At 46.0% G+C, this 27,851-nt stretch overlaps 1 protein-coding gene across 2 annotated transcripts in view; it reads left to right on the forward strand.

Moving 5' to 3' along the window:
• Positions 1-27,851, forward strand: part of LOC139361105 (SH3 domain and tetratricopeptide repeat-containing protein 1-like) — a 51,544-nt gene that overhangs the window by 13,718 nt on the left and 9,975 nt on the right. The window lies entirely within an intron of this gene.

Here is a 27,851-nt window from a genome sequence, read left to right on the forward strand (position 1 = left end):
GCAGTGAGTGGCGGATGAGGAGTGGGGAAGCTTCAGGATGGAAAAGAACGGCTCCCAGTGGAGGCTGTTTTGGGGGCTGGAGGCGGCTGTGCAGAAGTGGGGTGTCTTATGTGATTGGTTAGGGGCATATATGGCTTTCTCTGAATTATCCTAACTGGAAATAGGGGCCAAAATTAGGGTGGCTGTCAGTTTTGAGTCAAATCCTGGCCACGTGGGACAGAGTCGTGGTGTAGTTTCTGGGTTGTGGAGAGAGAGCAGTCTGGCTTCCTGTCTGATGTGCTAGCCTGGCTGGCCTCCTGGCTGTTTACTGTAGATAGGGGATTGATATCCTGGGTGGGTAGCTACAGGTTGTGGTCTGAGTTCTGTCTTTATACATATGATCAGGCATGGTCTGTTTGTATATTCAGTCCCTCATTTTTCTTGTCAGTAAAAATATCAAATGACAAATTGGATACATTGGGAACTTTTTAGATGTCTGTGTCCCCTGGAGGAAGTTTTCACGTTCACATTTAATCAGAATGAATATAAACAATTGGGCCATTTATCTTGAAGATATAAAATAGGAAATCTTCAACAATACTACCTCGGCGCCATTGCCTGTCTGTCCATCGTTAGGGAATGTGTTTTTATCCCCCGCCGGCTCATCGTCCACCGGTTTGTGGTTGATCCACTTCTCTATACGTCTTGTCTTGTGTGCATCTCATTGTTTGCTGGTGTTAGCTTTCCACTTCATCAGTGTAGTTTATTTGTGTAGCCTCTGTTGGTAGGAAGTTATTTGTGGACTTTGTGAATGGAAGGGACCTTGGAGGTCTGCTAGATCAGCCCAGTGATTTTCAAGATAAACGGAAATACAGGGAAATGTTCCAGCTTCTTTGGTGGCAAAACCAGGAATAGAAAGCAGTGTTCTTTGTGCCGCAATGTCATTGGAAGACAACTCAATGTGGGCCTAAAATGCAGATTAACTAACTTTCATGTATCTCTGCTTCTGACTCTTGTTATCAGACATTTTAAATTGACCTTAATGTATTAGCAGAAATATGAAAAGTCCTGACTTGTTTACATATAAGGTACTTCTTCGCCTACTCATTTGGTTGCTTTTTTCAACAGGATTGAAAAGACATTGTTATAAACTGAATGTTTATGTCTCCCCCAGATTCTTGTACTGGAGCCCTAACTGCCAGTGTGATGGCATTAGGGGATAGGACCTTTGGGAGATGATTAGGGTTAGATGAGGTCATGAGCGTGGGCCCTGGTCTGACAGGATTAGTGCCCTTAGAAGAAAAGAAACCAGGCTGGGTGTGGTGGCTCACACCTGTAATCCTAGCACTTTGGGAGGCTGAGGTGGGCAGATCACGAGGTCAGGAAATTGAGACCATCCTGAAACCCTGTTTCTATTAAAAATATGAAAATTAGTTGGGTGTGGTGGCATGTACCTGTAATCCCAGCTACTCGGGAGGCTGAGGCAGGAGAGTTGCTTGAACCAGGGAGTCAGAGGTTGCAGTGAGCTGAGAATGTGCCACTGCACTCCAGCGTGGTGACAGAGTGGAGACTCTGTCTCAAAAAAAAAGAGAAAGCAGAGAGCTCCCACTGCCCTGGTGTGAGGAAACAAGAAGAAAGGTGACTGTCTGCAAGCCAGGAAGAGGTCCCTGTCTCGGAACTGAGTTGGCCGACACCTTGATCTTGGACTTCCAGCCTCCAGAGCTGTGAGAAATAAACTAATGTTTAAACCACACAGCCTATGGTGTTTTTTATGGTATTTGCCTATGGTATTATGGCCATGTGATTTGACTGATACAGAGATGGTTCCAGAATACTGTAGCCTGTATTTAACTTGGTGATGCCATGAAAATAAATGTGGTAGTTCATTCCTTTATATAAAGACAGCGCTGTGAGCCCAGGGCGTTTGCTCATGTCTTAGTTGAGTCTTGTCTTCTTATAACAGCTTCCTAATTTCTCTTTTCCTCGTTGAACTTATATTATATTCTGGATTAAATCATATACGGTATGATTTTATACTTTATGTCTCTACAAACGTTTAGTGATTTTATTTCATTTTATTTTATTTTTGAGACATGCCCTTGCTCTGTTGCTCAGGCTGGAATTCAGGCATGCCATCACAGCTCACGGTAACCCTAAATTCCTGGGCTCAAGTGATCCTCCCACCTCAGCCTCTTGAGTAGCTGGGACTACAGGTGTACTATCCTGCCTAGCTAATTTTTAAATTTTTTGTAAGGACGAAGTCTAGCTGTGTTGTCCAGAGTGGTTTCAAACTCCTGGCCTCAAGCAGTCCTCTCACCTCAGCCTCTCAAGGCACTGGATTACAGGCATGAACCGCCACAGACAGCCCAGTGATTTTTCGTTGTTAAGATCAAGGACGGGTTCCCTGGCTTGGCATTCAAGGCTCATGATCCGGGAGTGATACGGAAGTTTGGGTTTCAGTGTTTCCATTCCCGCCATCAGCCTTGCACCCCAGCTTATTGCCTAAGCCCTGTTCTGAAGCCCAGCCTGAGAGCTGCACTTAGAATTTAGACCTTCTCATCTCTTCATCTTCTTCGCCTATGTTCTTATCTCCATCTGGGACATCATCTCCACACTTCTGCCTCTTTATATCTTCTCCATCCTTCAAGACTTGAAATACTCACTTCTTTTACATGATCCCTGCTCTGACATCCAAGGTAGAATTAATCTTTCTTCCTTTGAACTCTGATAGTGATTAAAATTTTTCATCCTTTAATTATGCAGCAGTCCTGTGTGTTAGATATTATTATTATTTCCCCAGTTTTTCATAGTTACTTTGAAAATATTTACTGTAGTCATATATTTTGAATATATAATATGAGCGACATTCAAAAGGTCCTGGAGAGTGAAAGGCAGTCCTACTCTCATCACTGCTCTGTGACCACTGTTGTCAGTTTTGTTTGTTTGTTTGCTTGTATGTTTTTCCAAGATGGAGTCTTGCTCTGTCACCAGGCTGGCGTGACCTCAGCTCTTTTTAAAAACACAGATGTTGGCATAAGATAAATACTGTTCTCTACCAGTTCCACCTCCTGAGTTCAAGCGATTCTCCTGCCTCAACCTCCTGAGTAGCTGGGACTACAGGCGTGCGCCACCATGCCCAGATTATTTTTGTATTTTTAGTAGAGACAGGGTTTCACCATGTTGGCCACGATGGTCTGGATATCTTAGCCTCGTGATCCACCTGCCTCAGCCTCTCAAAGTGCTGGGATTACACGTGTGAGCGACTGCGCCCAGCCTATGTATCTTTTTAAAAACACAGATGTCGGCATAAGATAAATACTGTTCTCCACCAGTTCCTCACTGGTAAATATTTAGGTTGTTCCCAACCGTTTGGATTAATCAGTGCTGAGTTGTACGTAATTCTTGCATATTTGCGTGAATATGTTCATAGGATGCATTGCTAGAAATGGAATTGTGGGATCCAGGGTTCTGCACATTTTAAATGTTGATGGGTGTTGCTCGATTCCCTTCCGTTAGGGCCATACCGTTATCTCACTGTCAATGTGTAAGGGCGCCTATTTCTATTTCCTTGCCAACAGTTTCTTCTGAGCTATTTTGTTTGACATCACACACACACACAAATAGACCGCTTGTTCCAAAAACATGGGCGTTTTACATTTCTACTTAAAGTGTGTGCACACTGACTGAAGTTCTGTGTTGCAGTGATATGTGCTGCTAGAATTGTGGCTCTGTTTCGAATTTGCTAGCCAGGCTATGGCTTTCCAGTCAGGTATTTTTTGTTTGGTTCATGTTGTTGCTGCCGTTGGGCTGGAGTAACCTGTGTGAATTTCCCTCTGCTGCCCAACCAGATTTCCTTTCTGGTGGACGGGCTTAGTGTCTCATCCGGCAGCCCTGTTTCCTGGTGATCTGGGCCGAGTGTCTCATCCGGCAGCCCTGTTTCCTGGTGACCTGGGCCGAGTGTCTCATCCGGCTGCCCTGTTTCCTAGTGATCTGGGCTGAGTGGCTCCATGAGAAGTTGCACTCATATTCTCCAGTAGTGCATCTTTTTACAGCAAGCAAAACATTTTCACCACGTTTCTAGCGGGACAGGCACTAGCTCTTTTCTGGGCATCAGGAGACCTGGCTTTGTTCCGGTTCAAGCAACAGCTGGTAAGTTACCAAAGACAAGTCGCATCTGGCCCCTGGTCCTTTGCTTTATAAGTAGAATCACAGTCCAAGTGGGCATCACTGCCCTGGTCTCTATGCGGTGCTGAGTGTTGTGGGGATGATGGCTAAGTGTCAGGGTGCATTTCCACCACTAGGGGATTACAGTCCAGTCAGAGACACAGGAGGAAAGCTAACAGCCCCGGGCAGGTACACAGAACCAGAGGAGTTTGAAAGGGTGGTTCCAAGCTCCTTGGTGTGATTGATGTGATCACAATAAATATTTTATCTCTAAGTCTTGGGCCATTGGACCAAGAGAAGAGAGAGCTGGTGTTGAGTTGTAGTGAGAGGTGTGTGGTTCGTGTGATTGCTGAGCCTGGCTGGGACTCAATTCCATTGAGTCCCATTCCATTTTACCTTCTGTTTCTACCTTTTTCATGCTCCTGCTTGTTTCTCCAGAAAAAAATTGCAATAAATTCCTTTCAAAAACTTTACAAAAGCCATAGATGCTTATTGAAAATAGTTCAAATGATTTGGAAGACAGAAAGATGGTGAGTGTTTTTCTGTTTTGTGTTTGGATGAATGTGTCTTTGGGGTAGTCACTATTAACACTGGGTGTATTTCCTTCCAGATCTTTTCCAATGTACCTACAAAGATACATGTACACATTGTAAAAAACAAAATAGTACCTGATAAACATTGAGTTCCCCTACTCCCACTCCGCAGTCTACATGGACATCCTTTCATGGTGATACGATGAGACCTGATGGACTCCTTTTGTTCGCTGTAGTACTAGGTAATAATAGCTACAGATAACTCACCTTCAGTGGGCATTTACCATGTGACAGGGTCTGTGCTCCAGGCAGGCTACATGAAGTGGGTCTTAAGGCTTTTTACAACAATGCTATGGGTGAACACAGTAATTGTTAACATTTGGCAAATGATAGAATTGCAGTAGAGAGAAGCAAAGCTGCGTGCTCAAACTCATGGCACGATTCCCGCGGGAGAGAGAGAACACTTTTAATACAATTGTTGTTATAATCAGGTGATTTACGATCATTTCAAGAAATAGTGCATTCAGTGAATACATTTCAGGGTCTGGTACAGTCTGGGAGCTGGTCCTGAAAATGCACTGGGCTAGAGGTAAGGGAGCGGTCCATTGGCCCTGGGCCCCTAGTGCAAGGAGGGAGGTCCCGGGGAGAGGGGGCATGGGGAGGAGGTCTCTGAACAAACCTTGCAACATTCATTTCTGCTGAGTCTGGTCCAAGGTCTGGTTCTTGACATGTACACTTTTCAGAGATACTTGGTTTTGATTTTTATCATGGCTCACCTGAGCAGCCATGGTTTCAAACTGCCTGGAGATGTGGTCTGGCAGGCCACTGCTCTGCCCATCCTTCCTGCTCCTGCAGGAGGGGAGTCATCCTGGACTAGAGGACTTCGCCTGTAATCAGCTGTCTCGTAATAAGTGGATTTGATGCTGGTTTCGCTAGGTCAGGAAATTTCCCATTTGGAAGGAAAACTGATACTTGTTTTTGGGTTTTGCTGAGGAGCCACAGGGTTTAGAGCAGGGACTGGAAGCTTGTTGAGACACACGTGGGTGCACTCAAACATCTTCCATGAAACGTGGAAATAAAGACAGTGTTCCAGAGAGGTCCCTGGCTTTGGGATATAAATATTTTTGTAACAGAATGGCACTGGATGTCTGCTGTATTTTTTTCCCTGCTATTTTGGCAAGTTTTATTTGGGTGTGTGCCTCCTGTACAGAAGGTATGACATCAGTTTTTGCCACCAAGTATTTACAGCCATTGGTCCCTCCTATGTGGGTCACTTTTGTGCCGTGGTTTCTTTGGGGAAATTGTAGGTCTCCTACCCAAAGCACATTGCCCATTTCAAGGTGCTCCTGGTTTCTGAACACCTGTGGCAGTGCCTTTCCTGTAGGTGAAGCCAGCGGAGAAAGTACCCCTCCCCAGGAGGTGGGGACTGGTGATTGCCTGAGTGAGGAGGCCGGGGATGAGCCCTGGACTAGAACTTGTGACCGGCTGCTTTTCCTTCCCCTCCTCTCCCTCCTATTTTGCCACCACCCCCTCTTTATAAAATTTCTCATTAAAAATTAAGCAACTATTTTGGTTTCCTTTTTTCGCTATTCCTTGCTAATTGCATGCAGAGTGAGCCTGGGACAGTGGAAAGGAAAGTTTTATTTGGCTTCAGATGATCCTACCAGTCCCACATTGAGGGGCTTCTGCCAGGCGGCATCATCAAGTGGCGTTGTGGAGGTTCTCCTTTCAGTCCTCAGCGTTAACCAGCAGAGGCAGGTGCTACTTATTCCTGGTTAATGTTGAGGAAGTTGAGCTCAAAGTGGCTAAGGGAACTTCCCAAAGTCACATAGGAAGTAGCAGAGTAGAACCAAACACAGATTGTTTCTCAATCAGGCAGGTCGTCTGATTCCAAAATGGGCTCTTAATTTTTGGAGATCAAAAAGCTGAACAGACACAGATATTTCTTTTTCTTTTCTTTTTTCTTTTTTTTTGTTTTTGAGCGAGGGTTTTGTTATGCTGCCTAGGCTGGTCTAGGCTCAAGCTGTCCTCCTGCCTTAGCGTTGTGAGTGCTGGGCTTACAGGTTTGTGTCACCACACCCAACCGAACAGACATTTCCTGAAGAAAGACATACAAATGGCCAAAAAATATGTGAAAAAAATGCTCAGTATCACTTATAATCAGAGAAATGCAAATCAGAAACCGCAGTGAGGTATCATCTCACCTGTTAGGATGGGTATTACCAAAAAGACAAAAAATAACAAGTGCTGGTGAAGATATGGAGAAAAGGGAGCTCTTACACACTGTAGGGGGGTGTAAACTAGGGCAGCAGGCTGGGCATGGGGCGCACGCTGACATCCCAGCGCTTTGGGAGGCCGAGTCAGGCAGATCACCTGATGATAGGAGTTTGAAACCAGCCTAGCCAACATGGTGAAACCCCGTCTCTAGTAAAAACACAAAAATTAGCTGGGAGTGGTGGATCACACCTGTAATCCCAGCACTGTTAGGCAGCTGAGGGTGGTTCACTTGAGGCCAGGAGTTCAAGACCAGCCTGGCTAACGTGGTGAAACCCCATCTCTACTAAAAAATACAAAAATTTGCCGGGTGCAGTGGCGGGCGCCCGTAATCCCAGCTACTCGGGAGGCTGAGGCATGAGAACCACTGCAACCCGGGAGGCGGATGCTACAGTAAGCAAGCCAATTTCCACCACTGTACTCCAGCCTGGGCAACAGTGAGACTCTGTCTCAAAGAGAAAAAAGAATAAGAGTGAGTAAGCTAGGGCACCCAGTATGGCAAACAGTATGGAGGGTCCTCAGAAAACTACAAATAAAATTACAGTGTGATCCAGCAGTCTCACTACAGTGTAGATACCCAAAGAAAAGGAAATCAGTGTCGGAGGGGCTTCTGCGCCTGTGTGTTTCCTGCAGCACTGTTCACCGTAGCCAAGATATGGAATCAGCCTCGGTGTCCAACAGCAGATGATGGATAGAGAAAATGTGGTCTTTATACACAGTGGAGTACTATTCAGCCATAACACAGGATGAAGTCCTGTTATTCTCAACAATGTGGATGGAACTGGAAGATATGAAATAAGCCAGAGACACAAAGTTACACGGCACATGTTCTCTTATGTGGAAGGCAAAAGAGAGTGGATCTCATGAAAGTTGGAAGTAGAGGATCCTAGAGGGTGAGAAGGGTGGGGGAAGAGGGAGATAGGGAGAAATTTGTTAAAGGATACAAAATTATAGCTGGATAGGAATAAGTTCTAGTGTTCTATAACATAGGATGTCTGTAGTTAACAACAATATATAGTTTCAGGCTGGGCGCGGTGGCTCATGCCTGTCATCCTAGCATTTTGGGAGGCTGAGGTGAGTGGATCACCTGAGGTCAGAAGTTTGAGACCAGCCTGGCCAACGTGGTAGAAACCCCATCTCTACTAAAAATACAAAAATTAGCCGGGCATAGTGGTGGGTGCCTGTAACCCCAGCTACCAGGGAGGCCGAGGCAGGAGAATAGCTTGAACCTGGGAAGCAGATGTTACAGTGAGCTGAGATCACACCACTGCACTCCAGCCTGGGATACAGAGAGCAAGACTTTTTCTCAAAAAAAAAAAAAAAAAAGAATATATAGTTCCAAATAATTGGAGGAAGGGTATTGAACGTTACCAACACAAAGAAATGATAAATGTTTGAGATGGTGAATATGCTAATTACACTGATCACATACATTACATGTATTATGACATCACTATGTATACTCCATACGTATGTACAGTACACAATTATGTGTCAATTAAAAAAAAGCTGAACTTAGATTGGAATGGCTATGAAGTAGCTAGCTTTTTCGTATTTTTGATATAGACCCTAGGCATTTATTTTAAGTAAACTACCCTTGGCTTCAGGAAATGTTTAGTATTTGAATTTTAGCCTTGCATTTTGTAATACAGAGAAGTAAAACTGTAGGCTTGCTTTAGATACAGCCACAGGGGTTTGCCGTGATGACTTGTTTATGAAATAAGGGGGAAATATATCTCAATTAATAGGCATACATGCTCATTTTTCTCCCTCGTACACATTTTTAGTTGTTGTCCAGACATTGTGATACTTATGTAAACAGTATGCGATATCTTAGGTAGGAATCAGAATTTTAAGGTAAGAATACTTAGAGTTATATATTTTTCAAGCTTTCAAAGTGGACATTTTACATGTCCATTACATAACTGTAATTAAATTTTCAAAAAGACAATACCTGTCTTTAATATGGGTGATGCTCTAGCATTTTTTTTTTTTTTTTGGAGACAAAGTCTCACTTTCTCCCAGGCTGGAATGTAGTGGTGCGATCATGGCTCACTGCAACTTCAGCCTCATAGGTTGGAGAGATCCTCCCACCTCAGCCTCCCAAGTAGCTGGGACCACAGGTGTACAACACCATGCCCAGCTAATGTTTAAAATTTTTTGAAGAGACAGGGCCTCCCTCTGTTGCTCAGGCTGGTCTGGAATTCCTGGGTTCAAGTGATTCTCCTGCTTCCTCATGAAGGCTAGAAACTGGAAACAGCCCGGAGACTGCTCAGCAGGTGAATGGTTAAACAAACTGGTGCACCCAGGCCCCAGATACCACTCTGCAGTAGTTAATGACATCGTTGGTCATCAGTCTTTCAAACTAGAAACCACCATCATGCTTAATCCCCCTTTTTCCATCCTGGGTCTGAGTGGATTTCATTTTGCATTTCTTTTCAATGCATTTTCCCTCTGTCCTTTCTGGTTGCGCCTCATGCCTCATTTGAACTGTTGTAAGAGCCCCCAAATTGTTTCTCTGCCTCATCATGGAATCCTTTCTACACTTCATGCCCCGCATTGTCATTGGAACAATCTTTCCAAAACATGAACAAACTAACTTAAAAGAAATATCCCAGGTAGTCTTCCAAAAAAGTATAAGCTTTCTGTTAGAAGTTTGACTTCTTGTCTATAGGGAACCCCAGGATTGTAGAGAGATGGATTTCCTGTCTGCATTTCAAGATCAGGCAGAAATCCCTGGAGAGGCCCATGTGGAACAGTGGCACAAATACTGGTTCTAGAATCAGAAGCCCTCATATCCTGGTTCTAACACTAGCTGGATGTTCTTGGGAAAGTTTTGGTTTCATAACCTCAGAAACTCCATTTCTTAAGAAATGGAGATGAAGAAGCATACTCAAGGTATTACACAAGGCTGCTGGGAGGAGCGGATGAGGGGCTTGGTGAATATGCTGTGTAATCCATGAAGCACGTCGTATGTGTGAGACGTGGAGCTGTGTGGATAGCCGTTCTGGAATCAATGTATGAAAGCGATGGAAAGCACATTCGTAGTTCTGCCTGATGATACCACTGGGCACCTGTGTTGTACATGCCTGTAACATGGGTGAGGCCCGAGTCAGTACAACTCCCAGTTTGGTTTTCATGCAGTTAGAAAGGCCCGAGGGGACCCTTCCCACCTCCAGCTGTAAGAAGGAGGTGGCTGTCCCCTGCCTATATTTGATGGGATTGTCTGTGGCTCCTTAGGGACAGGAATGCAGGAAGAGGGGAAGAAAGCCGGCCTGACTGCTCGCTAGTCAGCCTTCCCCCAGGGAGGAGTGGAGGGTTCATTTCGTGGTAACTTGCCAAGTCTTTCTTAACCCATCTGCTCTTAGAAATGACCAGCATGACAAGGAAAAGACCCGTTCGAGACAGATGGGCTGTGTGTCCCCTGCGTTTATGGCTTTGTGGCCTCAGAGCTGCCAGAACTCGATAGCTTTCTGGGGAATGGTGGGTCAGCCAAGGGGCTGAAAATAGTGAGAGGAAGAAAATTCGCCCTCACCGCAGTGGGAATGCAGGTCTCAACCTCCCTAGGCCTCCATGATTTTCATCTGTCACATACTCACCTCCAGCAGGGATGTCTATGGTGATGAGATGAGGGAGCATCATAGCACATGTGGCACTTAGTAGGCTTGCAGAGAGTGGACGCTGGCGTCGGTGGAACAGTAGACTGGGCGCTGCATGTGGACGCACTCACGTGCTGGTGGCATGGGTGGACAGAGGAGAGAGGGACGCTCTGCGGTTCTTCTTTTGGTCTGTCACCCTCGATGTTGTGAGCAGAATCCATGAGTGTATTCTGTTGCCCCAGTCAACTTGATAGGCTGATTGCTCAATTTTCTGCTTCCACTTTTGATTTCTTAAGAATGGGAAAAGGAATATTTCAGTTACTTTTCTGGTTGATGGCATACATTCCTTGATATCACCTTAATGCTTTTTAATTTCTATGTATTTTGGATGCTGGAGCTTGCCTGACATCTGTGTTTTTATGCCTCACCCTCTCATGTAACTGTTGACCACAGCAGGACCAGAGAGAAGTGACCAGAGCGATTGGTAGCAGGACTAGGACTTGAATTTCCCAGCCTTTTGCCACCCAGCAGGCTCTGTTTTCTGTATTGCACTGCTCTTCCCTATTTCGACCCCTGTTAGGACAGTGGATGTGAAATGTAGCTGGGCGCTTTTGGGGGTGTGCTAGGAGTGTGGCAGATGCCTCAGACTGGCATTTTGCCCTGATTCTGAATTCTCATGGCTCAGAGTCAGTCTCTAAGCTACTGACTGGGAAGATACAGGAAGTTTTGTGTGGCAAACTATGCCAGGTCATTTTTTTCACCCGGCAATTTATTTGGTTTGGACTGAAATAAATCTCTGATATTGGTTTCTTTGCCAATATTATTAGGGAGTGGAGCCTGACTTGTTAACTTACCCTGATTCCTAGTGCTTAGAATCTCAGTGAGTGTGTGTTGAACTGAGCAGAAGTGTGAGAGCATCTTGGACAGTGGTTTGCAAACCTAGCTGCATCTGGGGGGCTGTGAAAAATGCATGCGTGCTTACTCCAGACTAGTTGAAATAGAATCTGCAGGAATGGAGCCTGGGCAGCTATAGTGCTGTTAAAAACCCCCAGGTGATTCTGATATACTGTAAAGGTTGAGATCCACTGATCCACAGTGAATTGGAGTCCTGGATCATAGACATGCCTTATGCTTTCACCAGCTTAGAATGGTTCTTGTGCTTTAGAACTGTGAAAAAAGTGTTATGCAAAAAAATGTGGAAATAGCCTAAGTGCCACATCCTGTTACTACCTGTCATGAAGTATATTTACCAGTTATTCACTCTATTCTGATCTCTACCCATTCCACCTTTTCTTCATGGAACAATAATTTGACAGTTGGTTATGCAGAACCAGAGTAAGTCTAGTTTGATTGGCGGGAAACGATTTTGGGTATGAAGTACCCTTTAGGCATTTATGGAACTCTTGTTTGCACCACCGGTGTGCTGGACAGTTTATAAATATTACTTTTTTAAACAAGGCCTATGGAGTCAGGCTGCCTGGGTTTTGCTAACTAGCTGTGTCATTTGGGGCAAGTTTTTAAGCTTATATAAACCTGACTTTCATCTATGAAATGGGATGACAAGGGGTCATTATCATCTCACAGGATCGTGCAAATGTGTGTGTAAAGTGCTTAGTTTGGTGCCTAACACATAGTAACTACCATCTTCATCATATTTAAATGTAAATATTAAGAGCTAATAAATTTGTAAAAGGTAGTATACCCTTACCCCTTGAACCAAAGACTACTTTAGTTTTAAGTGGTTGGGTTAATTTATCACTTAAATATTGGCCTCTTGAATACCTTGAATTTCAATTGAACATAGCCAGAGGATTTCATAGTTGGACCGTTGCCTCTGGAAGTTGGAGCTTTGTTAGTTTGATTGGTTTCACTTCTTACACTAAGCACGTGGCTGTGGGCACCTTTGTGGTGACTTCTGCTACTGGGGAATCAAAGCTTCATTAGCTTCTTTGGAGGAGATGATCTTACGCTATATGAAGCACTCAGACTTCGTTAACTATGTACCATCCAGACAAGACCAGGTGCTTCCCACGGCAGCCTGTCCTTTTCTTAGCTCTCTCATTAATCTAGCCTGTTCCTTCTATTCCTCTTTATACTAGAACTTCTCTTTGAACAAGGAATGTTGTTTTGCCACTGCTAGGTCCCCAGCAAGTAGTAATGCCTAGCACATACTAGGTGCCTCCTGAATGTTAATAGGTGATAATCTAGCAGAACACAAGATGAATCCACAGGTTGAGATTTAAGCTGTGTGGTATGAACACTGCATTGGCAAAATTATTAAATCAATTTTGTTAATACAAGTTTAAATGTCTTAGTAACTGACTTAGTTCAGTAATCATTTACTGAGTGTCTTCTAGGCCATACATTGGAGCAGAAAGGTAATAATATATGATCTCTGCCTCATGTGCAGGAAGTCTAGTGCGATGGACAGACACGCGCCAATGGCTGCCATGGAATATGGTGAGTATTAAGATAAAGGGGCACCCTTTGGAGCATAGAGCAGGGCTTGTGTTCTGGGAACATGGGCTCCATGTGAAAACACAATTTAAATTAGTTTTCTTTTTTCCTTTTTTTTTTTTTTGAGACAGAGTCTTGCTCTGTGGTCCAGGCTGGAGTACAGTGGTGTGATCTCGACTCACTGCAACGTGCTCCCCCCAGGTTGAAGTGATTCTCATGCCTCAGCCTCCCGAGTAGCTGGGATAACAGGTATGCGCCACCACGCCTGGCTAATTTTTGCATTTTTAGTAGAGATGGAGTTTCACCATGCTGGCCGGGCTGGTCTTGAACTCCTGACATCAGATGATCCTCCCGCCTCGGCCTTCTAAAGTTCTGGGATTATAGGCATGTATTTGTTCATCCTTTTAGATATCTGTGGGTAGCACTTAACTTTAAATGGGTACTAATTAAACTATTGAATGACTTTAGTATGGATTGAATGACTTTGCTCAGTCCTCATTTTTAATTTCCTTCATTAGAGGAAAAAAAAAAAAAATGCGGGTTGAATATCGCTCATCCAAACTGCTTGGAACCAGAAGTGTCTCAGATTTTTTTACATTTTTGGATTTTTGAATATTTGTATTATACATGCTGGTTGAGCATCCTGAATTCAAAAATCCAGAATCTGAGCTGCTCCAATGAACATTTCCTTGAGCGTCACGTCGGCACTGAAAAAAAGTTGTGGATTTCGGAGTTTCTGGTTAGGGAGACTCATCCTGTATGGGCGTTGGGTTGTTGCAGGAGTTCTAGACCAGAGGTTAAGTGACTAGGCTTTGGTTTTTGCTTTGTTACTAAACAGGCTGTTTTCTTCCATAAGCTCAGCTTTAGATCCCCCAGTTGTCAAAGAAGGGGATGGGCCATCTGATGTTTAAGACCTCTGTTAGTTCTGACTTGGAGACCCCTGGCTTCAGTTCATCTTCCTTAAGAGTGGACAAAGAATATGGGAATTTTGAAATTGTTAGTCAACATCTACAGGGTCATTGCAGCCTGGTTTTGGGTAAAGGTCATCTTTAGTGAGCCCAGGGAGAAGCACTGGTTTAGCTGTCAGCTGAGAGGGGTAAGAGGTCCTATTAATTTTCCTCTGTGGTAGTGAAAGCATTGTTAAGGGTCACAGCGTTAGTGGAGCTGGCTGGAGAGAGGAGGGGAACTCACTGTTACAGGTTATATTGAATGTCTTTTCAGTCACTAAATGCTTTTTATGATATGTTTTTCAGGATTTCAGTATTATATGATTCTCTGTATTAAGCACAGGAAATTTAACATCAGCAAAAAAGAGTGCTCTTTCTTTTTTTTATTTTTCTTTGAGATGGAGTTTTGCTCTTGTCACCCAGGCTGGAGTGCAGTGGCGTGATCTTAGCTCACTGCAACTTCAGCCTCCTGAGTTCAACGATTTTCCTGCCTCAGCCTCCCGAGTAGCTGCGATTACAGGTTCCCGCCAGCATGCTCGGCTAATTTTAGTATTTTTAGTACAGACGGGGCTTCGCCATATTGGCCAGGCTGTTCTTGAACTTCTGACCTCAGGTGATCCTCCTGCCTCGGCTTCCCAAATTGCTGGGATTACAGGCATAAGCCACCACGCCTGGCCTTGAATGTTCTTTCTATGGGAATCTACAAAAGCCAGCTTTTGAGCCTAGTGGCAGAAAACTCTTCTTCATTGTTGAGCTGTGCTGTGAGCTTGGAGGGCTTCAAGCCCAGCTGAAAAATCTGTAGTATTTTCTGTCAGTTGGCTGTCTTGGAGAACTTAGTGAGCACTGGGCTGGAGCGATACTGTCAGAGTTCATGAGCTGTTTGAGGCTCTCAAAGCCTAGATACTGGGGTTGCCCAAATACATCGGCTGGACTCACTATTTCTCTCGGGAGCCGGGGGGTGGAAAATGCTGTGGTCTTAACTCTGCTCTTAATTTCACAGTGCTGTTGTTAATGGTAAGAATGATTTCATGCGTTTGTATTTTGCTTCGTAATTCACAGAGAATTTTAAAATCCATTATCTGATTTTATTCCCTCAGCAGTTCTGTGAAAAAGGCAGAGCAGTTTTCATATCTTCTGTTTTCCCGTGATTCTCTTGTGGCTCACAGAAGCTAAGAGCCTTCACCAAGATCATAGGGTGAATGAGTTGCAGAGCTGGGAGTAGAGCCTCAGGCTTCTAGTGACCCTGTTTCTTCCTAGATAGCTCGCTCTGGTGGCGCGCTGCTCAGGTAACTGCGCATGCTCGGTTTGGTCTTTTGTAAATCCCTGCCCCATCTCGGGAGAGGTTCTTGGGAGGCTTCTATTCATTTTGGAGCATTTAAGTATCTTGTCCTCTCTCCCTCCTCCCAGATGCATGGGCATTTCTGCAGGCCCCCAGGCTGGCCCTTGTGCGTGGGGGTGTCTCCTGCCTGCACGTTGCTTGCATGCCCCCTTCTGAAGGTGCTCTTCCCCGCATGAAGCCCCATCGTGCCTGCCTCCATACTGCAGGCTGTTCAGTACATGTTACTGACTCAGCATCGTTGTTTTCTAGAAATGGGACGGGATATGGATGCCAAGTTCTTTTGTGTGTGAAGCCTGCGATTGTATCATCTTGCCTTCCCCATGTGTGCTCCTTGAGGGTGTCACTGTGCTGCGGTCATCTGTGTTCCCTAGGGTGCCTCCCTTGGAGTCTGGGCTGTAGCAGACTTGCAGTCAGTGCTCATGGCCTAAATGAGAGGAAGGCCAACAGAGCCATTAAATCTGGAAAATGACAAGTGAGGGAAAGGAATTTTTATTGAAGGCATGTGAAAAAGAAATCTTTTTAGAAACGTTGACTTGTTTCTCAACTGGAGTTGAATTTCAGCTCAGAAAAGCAGCTGTGTGCCCAGAGGGCTTTGGGATTTCGGTTTGTGACAGATGAATTGAATTTCTTTTTGTATGAATGTATTATCCTTTTGTGGTTTTATTAGACCTTTCTCCCAAATGGAATAGATTTTTCTCTAAAAGTCACACTTCCTTTTTGAGAAGTGTAACACTAATTGTATGGGATGGTCTCCCAAAAGATTACCTGCCAGGAACCAAACACACTGCTTCAGACTCATGGCACCTGGTTACTGCCTGTGCAGCTGCAGGGGAGAGATGCACGATCGAGCTGAAATCAGGACGCATGTCTGCATCTTCTCTTTCTTGACTGCTGTTTCGTCTCTGAGCTGGCCTGCCTTCAACATCTAGGAGCTTGGTGGGTGCAGACACATTATGGTATGGAGGAGGGATATGGTGTTGCAACATCCAGGAGACTCGCTGAAGTCTCTGTTCTCTTCCTGCTCACTGCTCTGACTTTGTACAAGTCACATTTGTAGGGCTGTGCACAGTGGCTTACACCTGTAATCCCAGCACTTTGGGAGGCCGACCTGGGAGGATCTCTTGAGCCCAGAGTTTGGAACCAGTCTGGGCAACATGGTGAAACGCCATCTCTACAAAAAATGAAAATTAAAAAATTAGCCAGGTGTGGTGGCTCATGCCTGTAATCCCAGCTACTGGAGAGGCTGAGGTGTGAGAATCACTTGAGCCCGGGAAGTCGAGGCTGCAGTGAAACATCATCACGCCACTGCCCTCCAGCCTGGTCAGAGCAAGACCCTGTCTCAAAAACAAACAAACAAACACCCATTTGTAATAGTGGCAGTAGTTAACTTTTGAAAGTTTGGAGAAAAGTTCCTAAATAACCTGTGACCATGGACAACTTACTTAGCCTTTCTGTGCCTCAGTTTCCTCATCTATGAAAAATAAGAGAATATGGTACTGATCTTACAGGATTTCAATGACAACTAAACGAGATCAAACCCAGACCCTGGCACCTCGTGAGTGCACACTCAATGTTATTATTTCAACATTTTACAGGAACAAGAATGCTAATGGGTCACTATGGCTAAACACAGTCTATAACTGGCGTTACTCATGGTATTGGAAGGAACTTGAATTCCATATAGATAGTGTGATGGAGAAAGTATTTTGGGCATTGGCAGCATTTATTCAAAGAACAAAGGACGTGTCTGTCCTGTGTGGAGAGCCGTTTCTGCTTGTTTCTTTAAATGCTATGGGAAAAGCAGTGGACCCTGTGCTGTCTGCCAGACAGCTTCAGTCTCCACGTAATGATTTGGCCAATTGTCGCTTGCTGTCATGGCAGCAGCAGTTGAAGGGTCAGCTTGTCTTAATTTGCATTTTTGGGTGTTTGTGCTATTTATAGACAATTAAGACACGGAAGCCTGTTTATGGCAAGCTGGCAAATTCAGCAAAACATGGAAAAACCTGTTAGCACAGTTTGCACGTGTGCAGGGACAGAGCAGCCAAATAAACACACACATTTTCCTGTATTTTAAAAACTCTCTGGGAAAAAAAAAAAAAAAAAAAAGACATTAAACCATTGCCCAGATGGCTTACAGAGCTAGAGATTTTTCCTTGAAGTACATGAGTATGGCTGTCAGACATCTGAAACCTGAAGTCATCTTAAAACATCACCATCATTTTGATGTTACCCCCTACCCGCCCTTTTTTTTCCATTTGTAAGGGACAAGGATCCAGGAAGGAAAGTATCAACTTACAAAGGGTTTTGTTACAATTAATCGTTCATGTACTTTCTTTTGGTATCTTATTCTCTGTTTACATTTTATTTTTATTATTACTTTTTTTTTGAGACAGAGTCTTGCTCTGTCACCCAGGCTGGAGTGCAGTGGTGCGATCTCGGCTCACTCCAACCTCTGCCTCCCAGGTTCAAGTGATTCTTGTGCCTCAGCTTCCTGAGTAACTGGGATTACAGGTGTGTGCCACCACGTCCAGCTAATTTTTATGTTTTCAGTAGAGATAGAGTTTCGCCGTATTGGTCAGGCCGATCTTGAACTCCTGAACTCGGGTGATCTGCCTGCCTCAGTCTCCCAAAGAGCTGAGATTACAGGTGTGAGCCACCGCGCCCGGCCACTGTTTCCATTTTGTAACGCTAGCGTCACCCCAGTGTAGGGTGGCTACGGGTATTCTTCTTTCCTGTTTCCTGGTGTATTTTCCTCTACAGCATTGATCACTCTTTAACATACTTTTTGGTTGTCTGTCTCTACCTACAAAAATATATGTTCCCTGTTATATCACCAGTTCCTGGCACATAGATAGTTAGTCAATATTTGTTGAATGAATGAATGAATGAATGAATGAATGGGCTGAAAGAACCTTCTTCTTCTTTCTTCTGTCACTTCACACCAAATGCTTTTGGAAAATGCTATGTGAACAGGGATCCTAAGCAGGAGAGGTTACACACATTGCTGTGGGATAGGCCATCATCCTCTGATACTTGTCTGGAAGGAGGTGGAGTACTTCAGTAGAAATGATACAAGACAACTTCTTCAGGAAATCAGCCAAGTGTCACAGCTTTCACATAGGCATGTGATGTTTGCGTATGTATGTATGAAGAGCTGTCGTGTTCTAGAATCACGGGCCTTTAGATCCCTTGTACAGATAGAAAATTAAAGGTCGAGGCCCAGGAGTGCTGCAGGCCACCGAGGTAGAGTCCCTGTCTGCCCTTCTCAGTGCCCGGTCACTTCTCACTGCACTCCCCTCTTTACTGCTAAAGCCACCTTCCCTGACTCTGAATGTGTAACCACGAGGGAGAAAATGTACTCCAGGCTCACAGTTTGTGGAGAAAAAGCCCAGCAGCTGAAAATCATGTTCACAAAGTTTGTACCTAGAAAAAGTGGCCATTTCTATCATGTCTTTAAATTTCCCTGTTTCTCATACATTTTATGAAGAAGACAGTAGAAGGAGATTCGGGAACAGCAACTTTAGAACAAGGGGGAAAAAATCAAATCTAGAGCATTTCAGTTTCTGTTTTCTTCTCAGTTTAGAGCTGAGGCACTTTAGCTTTCTGTCTAAGGGACCACTCAAATCTGATTAGAAGCCATTGTGGGCTGGTAATTATCCATAATTTTAGAAAGACAGATGCAGCACCAACTCTGTTCTCTAATAGCAGGCTTATTAATTTTAAATTTGCATGGCAGGAGAAGCAGATGGGGAGGTGGGATAAGCGTTCAGATGCTTGGTCATTGATAGTTTTTTACTTCCGTGTATCACATGGGGATTTGGGACCCGGGAAGCCCCCTGAGAAGTGATGATGTTCTGTCCCCTAACCAGCTGGGTTCTTTTTCATCCTGAGCTCAGAAAGATTGCTCCTACTGTAGCCAGGGAAGACAGGTGGTTGACTGGTTAGAAATCACGGCAGGTTATTTTCTCTATGGGCAGTTCGCATTTGGAAAGCAGAGCTATCAAAAAGTTGTCTTCTCTATTGTATTTCAAATCTGGGTGTTTAAAAAATTGTGTAAGCAAATTAAGCGTTTCTTTAATGGTAGTTGTGTGTGTTCTTGATGTGAATGAGAGGTGCATTCCCTTGTGAAATCCCTAGGACTTTATAGGAGGATGTGAGCCTTAGAACTGAAGTTGGTTTTCTAGATGATCATGTAGACATGATGCTGAGCACCAGACAAAGATGTTAAGTGATTTAAAAAAATTTTGTCTGAGTTCAGATTTTACACCAATATTTAGAAAATCAGCAAAAGAACTTGGAGGAATGTTCTCAGGCATCCAGTTCAGCCTCCTGCACACATTGTCATAAAATCCGAGCGTGTGTACAGGGAGGCACATTCCTTTCTGTTCTCATCACAGATCCTTCCCTGGCTCTGCACCTGCGTGTCATGCGCGTCCCTGTGAAGAGACCACCAAACAGGCTTTGTGTGAGCAATAAAGCATTTTAATCACCTGGGTGCAGGCGGGCTGAGTCCGAAAAAGAGTCATCGAAGGGAGATAAGGGTGGGGCCGTTTTATAGGATTTGGGTAGGTAAAAAAAATTACAGTCAAAGGGGGTTGTTCTCTGGGCAGGAGTGGGGGTCACAAGGTGCTCAGTGTGGGAGCTTTTTGAGCCAGGATGAGCCAGGAAAAGGAATTTCACAAGATAATATCATCACTTCAGGCAAGAACCGGCCATTTTCACTTCTTTTGTGGTGGAAGGTCATCAGTTAAGGTGGGACAGGGCATTTGCACTTCTTGTGTGATTCATCAGTTACTTCAGGCCATCTGGGCATATACGTGCAAGTCACAGGGGATGCGATGGCTTGGCTTGGGCTCAGAAGCCTGACATTGCCCTGTTCCCTACCTTCCCTAGCTTTTCCCTCCTGTGCGGTTCTCTCACAAAGTGAATGGCCTCAGCCACAGCTTCTCTGCAGCTGCATCAGACTGTGGCGACAGGAGTGGTGGCTGCTGCAGGGCCTGCTGTCCCCACGGAGCCCAGTCTTGCTTGCCGCTACAACCTGGTCACCATTTTGCCCCGAAAGTATGTAATTCTACAGAATGAGAGCCCACATGCTGGGGATGGAGGCGTCTTTATCACGGTGCTCTGCATATTTTAATCTTGGGTGGAAAGTGTGGAAAAGTATGTGATACCTGTGGTTGGATGTCAGAAGAACGTTGTGAACTTGATGTGGACTGAGGATGTTAAGGTGCAACAGGCACCCCGGCTTCATTAAATGAGACTTCCCCATCTCCCTGCCAGGCACGCACAGGTGTATGGCCACGTCTTATGTGTTATCCTTATCTAGAGTACGCCTTGTCATCATGCTTAACATTACATGATGATATTCTGCCTCATAGAGTAGGTCCCAAACCGCATTCAACACAGAAATGTACTCTTGCTATTATACACAGAAAATGCTTTCATATACCAAGTGGGAGAGCAGTCCTAAAATCTGGGCTGGAATCGCAGAAGGAAGGCATTGGAAAGCAACAGATTCCCTAGTCCAAAGCTGCTTTTTGATGAACCTAGAAACAGGACCAAGAGAAGTGAATTTGCCTAAGGCCCTGACAGTGTCTCACGGTAGCATCTGAACCTAGCAGTTTCTTGACCTATTTCTTTAAATGATTAGTCAAGCTTCCTCTGATTCCTATATAAACATATTCCTCATTCATTCTTTTGTTTCAGTGAATTATTGCAGTGCTACCACGAAACAGTATTTGAGTCAAAATGTGGCAGTGTTGATCCCTTTCCAAGGATTTTAGTTGCACAGTTTGTCAAAGTTGTGCTTACAGTTTCTTGTTGGTTGCAAGGTGTCCTTTCAGAAGCCAATTGTGTGGTGTATTTACGTTGATTGTTGGAGGTAGTTTGGTTAGAACCTACTTCGAGTGGCTGGCGTGGGCCTGGGGGACAGTGACAGCTGCCTGCTTCATGGGCAGAGATGAAGTAATTGCTTCCTGGGAAGTACCATCCTCCTGGCCACACTCTCCAGCCCATTTCGTTTGTGTTGGTTTCCTTGGCATCTGCACATTTCTGGCTTCATGTGAGTCTCATTTATTTTAGCGTATGACTTCAGGCTGTGGGGAAGAATGGCCATTTTAGCACAGAGATGCACACAAAGGAACAACGGGCTAAATGTGAGTGAAGACATTCTTAGGGGTGATTTCATTTCTTTTATTCTGTAACAGGCAGTCTGGGAAGCAGTCTGGACACGTGGCCTGCGCTGTCACAGTTCCTCCTTGTAGGATCACAGATGTTTGGAGATTGTAGTGATAACTGTTATCATTGAGAATGTCATTCTCACAGGCTCTAATAAGTCAGGATGTATTCAGTGTTAATTTGTTGAAGACAACTGTATTTCTAGCCAAATCCATGTGAGACGTTTCTCCTGGCAGTGTTGCTGGGGGGGTATTCCCGTGGCTTAGTCTTAGGGAAGCACACGCCTTTGAATACTGCTGCAGCTGTGAGTACCCAAAGCGCACCGGAGTACTTTTACCATACGGGGTGTTAGTCACTGATACACGTCTCAGTCAGACCTGATGGATTCTTGACCCTTTCCTTTTTTAATTTTTTAGTTTTTAATTTTAATTTTTGTTTTTTAAGAGCACAACCCCTCAGGTGGCCACCATGAATCTCTGGTGTTTTCAGTTGGCTGCAGCCTATTTGCCATCTCTGGTTCAAACAGATTCGAAGCCTGATGATGCTTCCCTCTGTTGTTCTTCTGCTGTGTGACCCCCGCGCCCACAGGGTTCAAGACTGTCAGAGCTGGGAGCCACCTTCACAACTACCAGGGTTTCCGGAACCTCCTTCATCTAGCCCTGGGGATGGAAGAGATGTCATCAGAGGTGAAGGCTTATTAGGTTTACGTGCCATTGATAACGAATGAGGAGGTTTTCTTTTATATAAGGGGAGCTTCTTAGAACGCGCTTTACTAGGGTAAAGAAGCTTTTGAGGTTTGCTTTCTCTGGAAAGATAACCTGCCCTTGTTTTCAACAAAAATATAATTTGCATACCAGTGCATGTTGTATTACTGAGCACTGGCTGACAAATGGTTCTTAACTCGTCATTCACTCAGCCACTGTTTCTTGAATGGCATATGTGTGCCAGCTGTAGTAGGAACTCGCTGGGCTCTAGGACTAACCCTTATGAAACAGAGGTCCTGGGGGAAGCAAATGCATATAACTATAAACGTTTGAGGTGATATCAGAGGGGGTGCCTATAGGTGCAAAACTTCATTCATTCATTGCCCCATCTAGGAGGTTTTGTGTCTTAGCAGCGTGTTCCATAGCAACACATCCAACGATCAAAATATTCATCATATTGTTTTGAAATTCTCTGCTTACGTATGTGTTTTTCCGACTAAGTTTAAAGCCGGTTAAGGACAGGCTATGGGGTATGTATTATATATATCTACACACACACATATATTTATATTTATATACATTACCAATGTAAATATACTATATATATATAAACACATATGTATTTCTCCCTCTCTATATATACACACACACCACACACATATATACACACACACACACTTCTACTGCCAAGCACAGAAAGTCAAAACTAGGCAAGGGTTCTTTTAGTGTTCATGAAAAAATAGATGTGTTAGTTGAGAGCGTCCTTCAGTTGCCAGGGGAAAGACAGGATGGGTTCACAAAGGGAGACAGTGTTTTATTTTTGTTTTTGTTTTTTCTTTGTTTAACTCTTGAATTCAACATACTCCAGACTTATGGAAAAGTTGCAAAAATAGTACAGAGAATTCCCATATACTCTTCCCTCAGATTCCCCAAACATTTCACCCCATTTGTACTTTCTCTTTCTCTCTCTGTGGATATAATTTTTTTTTTTTTCTGAAATGTTTGAGAGTGGAAGGTAGAATGCAGGGCAGGGTGAAAGGTGGAAGGAGAGACGTGGGTTGGGAGGCTTTTTTTTTTTTTTTTAACCTTCTGAGATGGAGTTTCGCTCTTGTCACCCAGCCTGGAGTGCAATGGCACGATCTCGGCTCACTGTAACCTCTGCCTTCTGAGTTCAAGTGATTCTCCTGTTTCAGCCTCCTGAATAGCTGGGATTACAGGCACCCACCACCATGCTTGGCTAATTTTTTGTATTTTTAGTAAAGGGGTTTCACCATGTTGGCCAGGCTGGTCTTGAACTCCTGACCTCTGATGATCCACCCACCTTGGCCTACCAAAGTACTGGGATTACAAGCATGAGCCACTGTGCGTGGCGATTTTGGAGGCTTTTGCAGTAACCCAGAGCGCTATGATGAGGGCTGGACCTGGTTGGAAATGATGAGAAAGGTGAGAAGTGGTTAGGTCTGGCATAGAGTTTGAAAGGAGAGTTTAAATGGGTTAGATGACAAGAGAGAGACGTGGCTCTGAAGGCATAGTAGCCCTTGCCCTGCTGGGCCGGACGAGACAGGCAGCCTAGGGCTACTACCACACCCTGCGGGCAGCTCAGGACCTGGGCCAGCGGAGGAACCAGGCAGTGGTGCTGGCCAACTTCGGGACCCTGTGCCTGCACGCGGGTGCCAGCAGCATGGCCCAGCACTACCTCCTGGAGGCCGTACGGCTGTTATCGAGGCTGTCCTGCAGGGAGTGTGGCCGGGACTTCACCACGTGCTCCTGCAGCTGGGCCACCTCTGCACCCACCAGGGTCCGGCCCAGCAGGGCAAGGGCTACTATGAGTGGGCCCTTCTGGTCACTGTGGGGATGGGCCATGTGGAGAGTGAGTGCCCCGGTTCCTCATGTGCTCCTTCCGGGGCCACTCGGGTCAGGGCACACCTGGGGTTTGTGATTCAGAAACAAGTGGTGGTTTTTCCACCATTGAAAGTGCTGAGTCACGGCCAGCAGCAGATGTTGGCAAGCGCCCTGGAGACAGGCGGTTCCCACACAGGGCTAGGCTGTCTGCCCTACTGGGGCAGCCAGCTCTTCCCAGTTTGCCCAGGGACCATGCTGCCTTGAGCACGGAAAGTCCTGCGTGCTGGGAATCCCTAGCCATAACCCTGGGATCAAGGCAGGCTCTGCTGAGCTGGGACTTGGGGCCCCTCCATGAGCCAGGCCCTGAACGCCGGTTCTTGTGCCCGTGTTATCTGCTTGGTATGTTGGCAGCCTGCGCACCTGTCATCCCACTTCACAGAGGACACGGGGCGGGTGATTGCCCAAAGCCGCAGAGCAGTTCATGCAAAAGCAGCTCGTTGTGCACTGTGTGCCAGGCCCCACCCACAAATGGGGCTTGTGGGGTCCTCGGGTGGCAGGGACTGAGCATGGGAATGTGAGCTTTAGGCCAGAGAAACCACAAAAGGGTAAGTGGTGTGATGGCGGGCCAGCACTTGGCCCCGGGTTAGGGAAGCCTCTTTAGTCTGGGACCAGAGGGTTGAGAGGATTTAGTCAAGTAATAGGTGGTGGGGGAGGGGCTGGTGGTGTAGCCTGTGTGAAGGACCAGGGATGAGCGAGTGTGGGTGAGTGGTGGTGAGTGAGTGGGGGTGAGGGAGCGGAGGTGTGATGGGGGTGAGTGAGTGGGAGTGTGAGCGGGTACGAGTGGGGTGTGAGCAGGGGTGAGCGAGTGGGGATGAGTGAGCGGGGATGAAGGGGGTGTGAGCGGGGGTGATTGAGTGGGGGTGGGTGAGTGGGGGTGAGTGAACGGGAGAGAGAGCGGGGATGAGTGAGTGGTAGTGAGTGAGCGGAAGTGTGATGGGGGTGAGTGAGCAGGGATGAGTGAGTGGGGGTGAGTGAGCAGAGGTGTGATGGGGGTGAGTGAGCAGGAGTGTGAGCGGGGATGAGTGGGGTGTGGTGGTGTGAGTGGGGGTGAGTAAGCGGGAGTGTGAATGGAGATGAGTGAGTGGGGGTGAGTGAGCGGAGGTGTGATGGGGTGAGTGAGTGGGAGCGTGAGCGGGGATGACTGAGTGGGGGTGAGTGAGCGGAGGTGTGATTGGGGTGAGTGAGCGGAAGTGTGAGCGGGGATAAGTGGGGTGTGAGCGGGGGTGAGTGAGCAGGGCTTATGCAGGGAGGTGCAGAGTTAGGAGTGGGTGGTTTGGGTGCTGGATGGTGAGAAGCTCTTCTGGAGAGCTAAGCAGGGCCTGGGGCCTCAGGCTGTGGCTTGGCCTTTTCCCCAAGAGCACTGGGGAGCCATGGAGTGCTATCGAACAGTCACTGCAGACTGAGCAGTGAACAGACAGACAGTAGGTGGGCAGGGCTGTCTGAAATCTAGGCCGCAGAGGATAGATGAGGAAGTTGAGTCCAGGGAAATGGCCGAGACAAGGGATACTGTTGTGGGTCCCCTCTGCCTTGCAGCGGTTTGTCATGGCATAGTGAGACCACTCAGAGATGCCTCCTGTGGCCTGGACCAGAGTCCCAGGGGCTGTGGCCAAATCTGCCCATTTCCCAGCACAGGCCTGGCACCCACTCCTGGCCCTAGGAGGGATGAGATTTTGGAAAGGACCGTGTGAAGGGGCCCCGGTTCAGACCCAGGCTTCTTCCCCAGGGGCATTCTCTGACTGGAAGGAGACCCTCCAGGAATCCAGCGCCCCAGCCCCCACTGCAGCCTCCGGTTGCTCGTGGCATAATAGCCTGTGGCACCTCCTCCTAGGAGGCCCTCCCCGGGGTGCTGGGGGATTCAGACTTGGAAATGCAGGCCAGGGAAGGGGGATCATGCTTTCCTGTCTCCCCACCCCGCGCTGAACGGTCGAGGAGACCGAGGGCGGGGCTGCTACCCCACATGCTTACTCGGGGTCATTTTTGAGTCACTTTTGGTAGTTTGTGTCCTTCTAGGAGCTTGGCTGTTGTGTCTAGATGGTCTGATTTGTTGGTGTACAATTGTTCGTAGTGTTTTCATGGAATCCTTTTATTTCTGTCAGGTCGGCAATAATGTTTCCTCTTTCATTTCTGATTTGAGAAACTTGGGTTTTTAATTTTTTATTTATTTCTTTTTATTAGAGATGGGGTCTTATCATGTTCCCCCAGGCTGGTCTTGAATGCTGGCCTCAGCCATCCTTCCACCTCGGCCTCACAAAGCGCTGGGATGACAGGCGTCAGCCATGGAGCTCAGTCTCTGATTTTAGTCATTTGTGTCCCATCTTTCTTTTCTTGGTCAGTCTGGTGAAAGATTTGTTAATTTTGTTATTATTTTCAGTAAACTCACTTTTGGTTCTGTTGATTATCTCTTTTGTTTTTCCATTCTCTGTATTTTTACTTCCCATTTCCACTCTCATGTTTATTATTTTCTTCCTTTTATTTGCTTTGGGTTTAGTTCATTCTTTTTCTAGTTTCTCAAGGTGGAAGGTTAGGTTTTTGATTTGAGATTTTTCTTCTTTCTTTGAATGTAGACATTTACAGTTATAAATTTCCCTTTCAGCACTGCCTTAGCTGCATCTTGGAATTTTTGATACACTGTGCTATTTTTTTTTTTTTTAAAGGCAGAATTTTGCTCTAATGCCCAGGGTGGGATGCAGTGGTGCAATCTTGGCTCACTGCAACTTCTACCCAGGTACAAGCCATTCTCATGCTTCAGCCTCCCAAGTAGCTAGGATTACAGACGTGCACCACTGCACCCGGCTAATTTTTATATTTTATTTTTTTATAGAGACGGGACTTCACCATGTTTCCCAGGCTGATCTCAAACTCCTGGACTCAAGCGATCCTCCCACCTTGGCCTCCGACAGTGCTGGGATGACAGGCGTGAACCACTGCGCTGTCCCGGGCTGTGCATTTGTTTGCATTCTTCTCAAATTAGTTTTCAGTTTCCCTGATGGTCTCTCTGACTCACTGGTTGTTTAGGAGTGTGTAATTTCCACATATTTTTGAATTTCTCACATTTCCTTCACTGTTGATTTCCAGTTTCGTGCCAGTACAGCTGAAGAACACCTCTGCTTCGGTCTCAGTCCTTCTCCATTCACTGTGGCTCATTTTGTGGCCTGGCACATGGTCTGTCATGGGGAATGTCCCCTGGGTGCTCGAGAGGACTGTGTATTCAGCTGTTGTTGGGTGGCGTGTGTAACAGATGTCCATTCGGCGTACCTGGTTTCCTGTGTTAATCTCCGGAATGTTTCTGGCACTAGAAAATCAGAAACTTTCCACCGTTCCCAGCGCCCTGGCTTTGGGAGAGGCCAGTGAGCATGTGGCTTGGGAGCCTGGTTGCATGAGAGAAGCATGTGTGGGAACACCAGGGGCCGGCTTTGAACCCCATTCCCCCAACATGATGCCGTGTGTGGCAGACATGACGCTTGGCTTTGCTCTCTCAGCATTCCATCGGCGACAGGGGCTACTTGTGCCCCTGGCCTCATCAGCTCAGGCTGAAGGCAGCCCTGGTCCTGGCCTGAGGGGCTTTGTGAAGCAGAAATAGATGGCCTGGTGCAGGGGCCGAGCCTGGCCAGGACCTCGGCCCTGGGAGTTGTAAAGAAGGCTGGCCCCTACCATGAGCCTCTGCACCAAGGTGTGCCCATGTGACTGTGTGCTCGGCGTCTGCCCTGGCACGGGTGCATGGCCTGTCTGCGCTCAGTCTCCCCGCCTATGGGGCCCAGGCTCACAGAGGTGTGAAA

The sequence above is a fragment of the Macaca nemestrina genome, assembly GCF_043159975.1.
Source record: "Macaca nemestrina isolate mMacNem1 chromosome 8 unlocalized genomic scaffold, mMacNem.hap1 SUPER_8_unloc_3, whole genome shotgun sequence".
In the NCBI taxonomy this organism is placed as follows: Eukaryota; Metazoa; Chordata; class Mammalia; order Primates; family Cercopithecidae; genus Macaca; species Macaca nemestrina.